This window comes from Branchiostoma floridae, chromosome 17 (genome assembly GCF_000003815.2).
Source record: "Branchiostoma floridae strain S238N-H82 chromosome 17, Bfl_VNyyK, whole genome shotgun sequence".
In the NCBI taxonomy this organism is placed as follows: Eukaryota; Metazoa; Chordata; class Leptocardii; order Amphioxiformes; family Branchiostomatidae; genus Branchiostoma; species Branchiostoma floridae.
In genome coordinates this window covers 4717845-4721503 of record NC_049995.1, presented here as the reverse complement: position 1 = coordinate 4721503, position 3659 = coordinate 4717845, and the positions used below count along the sequence as shown (strand labels likewise).

The 3659-nt window shown below is 39.5% G+C and overlaps 1 long non-coding RNA gene across 1 annotated transcript in view; it reads left to right on the top strand.

Moving 5' to 3' along the window:
• The window catches only part of LOC118404796, a 1196-nt gene extending 330 nt beyond the window's left edge, over positions 1-866 (top strand). Inside the window, exon 2 of the long non-coding RNA XR_004829809.1 lies at positions 28-866. This is a non-coding gene — a long non-coding RNA (uncharacterized LOC118404796). The remainder of the gene's footprint in view (positions 1-27) is intronic.
• The last annotated feature ends 2793 nt before the right edge of the window (positions 867-3659 follow it).

The following is a 3659-nucleotide window of genomic DNA, read 5'->3' as shown; positions in this document are numbered from 1 at the left end:
TGTTGACTAACATTTTGTCTTTTACAGCTGCAAGAGTGTCTTGGTATTTCCTTTCTCGTGTCAAGCCGCGCTGTTCAATGGTGGCTGCCTCCAATTCTTCATCATCATCACTGTCTTCACTCTCTACTGGAGATGGATGGGAAGTGGCTGATGCAGGAGTGAGGGAGCCACTAGCTGGGCAGCAATATGGACAGTCTCCATAATCCAGCACCGGCATGTTCTCAGGGGTATGGATGCCAGACTGACTAAGAGTTGGCACAGTCAGTGGGACTTTTGTGATGTGCTCCCATTCCCATATGCATATTGCAGTTGTTACGGCACTGCAGGAGAACTTCCGTGTTTGATATCTTAACTTCTGGACATGCTATATGGCTATCCTTTTCAAATAGTGTATTTGGTATATCTTATAAGTAATTGGTGAAGTGTTGATCCCCTAGTGGCTTCTTTTGGAACTACAGGGGCCAATTTAGTGTTGATAGCTTACATTATATATGTTATATCAGGAAAATGTGACTTGCTCAATATTACTGTCCCATTGAGGTAGCCAGAGAAATATGGATTTCTTTTGTCAGGAATAGCCTTCTTGACACAGTACAAACTGACAATGTTGCAGCACAAAAATTAACATTCCTGTGCAAGTGGGTCAAGTCTGTATGTATATTTTGTATACTGAAACATAGAGGGTTTGTCTTGTAAATATGTTTCTTGTACATTGCAACATACAGTATTACAGGTGTAACATCTTACTTGAGCTTTCCGTACAGTATATAGATTTTGATACAAATACAGTTGAAAGCAACCAATTCATATTGTACTGTTGAACAACCGTTAAACATATACTGTGTTACCGTCAATCACAATATTTACACTAGAAAGGCCGACATTTGCTTGGGTGCAAATACAGCATATTTCAGCCATACCCATTCCCACGCAACATTGGACTGTTCCAAGTCACCCCTGCGCAAAAATGCAATATTTTAATGTAAGTTATCCCCAAAAGAGAACTAATATTGTGAATTGATTCCAGGTCAAAACAGACCTTGCCCAATATGCCCCGGGCCCATATGGAAGAATATAATCTTCCACAGGAGCGCCTATGCATAACTGATTGGTTTTTAGAATTGCGGCAGCTCCTATTTTTCCGAGAGTGAAAAAAAACGCATCTTCCATTCAGAAGATTTTCGTCATGAAATTACATGACGCCATTCAACAATTTCCACTTCGATAACTAGGTCTAAGTACCGTCATAATCTCCTTGTGATGTGGGTACATTTATTATTGCAGTGAACTTTTTTTTAAGCAAGTAGGGCATACGTTTTAATAATTGTCAGGTGCAGGTACTGTGTAGTAGGAGTGTTGTTGTTTTTTCAAGCTAAAAACTTCAATCTTCTTCTTGTTTTGTATGAGCCATTACATAAACGGAGACGTCTCGAAATTTTACAAGAATTTTACCACTCTGTCGCTTCATTTCTTTTCTGAAAGATCCCAGGACCAACAAGTTAATTTGATTTTGCTTTATCTATATATTTCATTTTCCTTCGAATTCTTTGTTAAGTATATGCCCCTGCATACCACTGTTAAATTGTTTTACTTTGTATGCAATCAGCCATCGCACGTAATCTTGTCTGAGTGTTATAATTTCCTGCTCGTAGCCTGCGAGACCTGGAGGATATGTGTTTCTACTTTGTTCGGGGGTTTCTTTTCGGAGGTCAGTGGTGATACTCTGGTACTGACAGTGTTTTATTGGGCTCAAACTCTGGCAGTTTAAAGTTACTTACAATTTGAATGTACAAAGTTTACGTCAAAAAAGAACAACAACAACACTAGAAGTACCTACCGTACATTTGTTCGGGAAAAAATACATGCATTCTCGCCACTGTCAAACTTACCTATCAAAACTAAACGCAAGCCGTCCAATTTTCCTTGTCCAAATCTGCCGAAAATGATTGATAGTGCCATGCGGAATGTTGGTAAATTCATCGACACTAACGTTCAATGCACGCGTACCGTCCGCTACCGCTCAAATGACCCTGTCTGAACTCCAAATCCTCGCAAACTACAATTTCAAACCCGGCACAGGGTGCCATATGGCCACTGTAAGGCTGTAATATGCATCTGTTTGTGTATATACGGGATTGCAAGGCCCCGCTTATGAATATTAACTAGCATTCGCCTTTCTCGTCGCTGATTGGCTGGCGTCCATAAAGTAATTATCTCTCGCTCTCCCCAGACCGCTGGCACCTGGCACGTGTGGGCTCTGGGGTCACTGGAGTTCACGGCAGGAAGCCGAAAGAAAACCAATTTCAACTCAGAAAAGCGCTGAAATTAAGCATTGTAAAGTAGTTTATGCCCAAATTTTACTTGGATCATTTTACCAACTATCTAATGCCTATCGACACCAAATTTAAGGTCATTCCATTGTAATTCAAGGGAACAGGGGGCCACAATATACCGTTTTGGTCAAAACATGACCTTTAAACTTCAATGAAATAATTTTAGAGGCAGATATGAAAAAAATGAGAAAAAAGCACCTCGGTATTGACCCACTCTACCCTTGTGCCAAATTTCAGGTCATTCGGTCACGGAACGACGGAGATGAATCGCTTTGAAGATTTGACAGGAGAAAGAAAGAAAGAAAGAAAGAAAGAAACATTACGAATACAATATATTTCACCATACCATATATGGTATGGCTGAAATATAATAAAATCTCAAGAATAGAAGCAACAGAGAAAACTGTACTGAATGATTGCAACCCCTACATATCATAGTGTGACATAGCTTTAAATATACTACTGTGTTGTACCAATAAACGAAGAACATGAGATGTAAAAGCCTCTGTAAATACAACATGTCTATCTTAACTAGAACCACTGATACACATACACTTGTCAGTCTCCAACTGTTGTTGGGGATAAGTGTATGGAAACAACCTACATTGAAAAAGTGCACTTGATTGTATTACGGCAATAAATAATTGAAGTCATTCTGTGAAATTGTCTTCATTTCATTATTTATTTGTCAAAAAACAGAACTTGTTACACAACACTGCTTAAAGTCTTCACACCACCCAATGTAGAAAGAAGGTTGAAAACAATGTGCATAGTTTTGCGTATATTATTCAAGAAAACAAGGGGTACTTGTATGTTTGTGTATATATCAAAATATGTACACACGTGTCGAGTTCAAAATATAAGGATTGTTCAGTAGACGTGAATGTGCGCCTGTATCTTCATTCACTGGTGGCACACCCACTGCAAATTTGTGGAATCTCTGCTCTATCCATATATTCCATAATTAAAATCTGCATACATAAACATTTGGTATATCCATACATTAGTCACTATATAGATACTGTACAGCTGTCTTCTGGCTGTGTGGACGTGGACATCTCAACAAGGGGATATCATTTACGTGTTGTTCTCCTGGGTTGTCGGCCCGGGTTGAAAAGAGCACAAAAATACGGAAGACCGTGTTGTCTATGGCTAAGCTGTCACAAAACCGGCCAGACATAACCTAAAATGTGCAACATGTAACTGAAAATCACAAAAAAATAGTAATTTATTAAAGCTACGTGCCAGGGAGACATCAACGCCGACAGTGAACAACCGTGTAGATGTCGTTTACACAACGAAGCCAGAGCCCCCCTCCCCCAAATT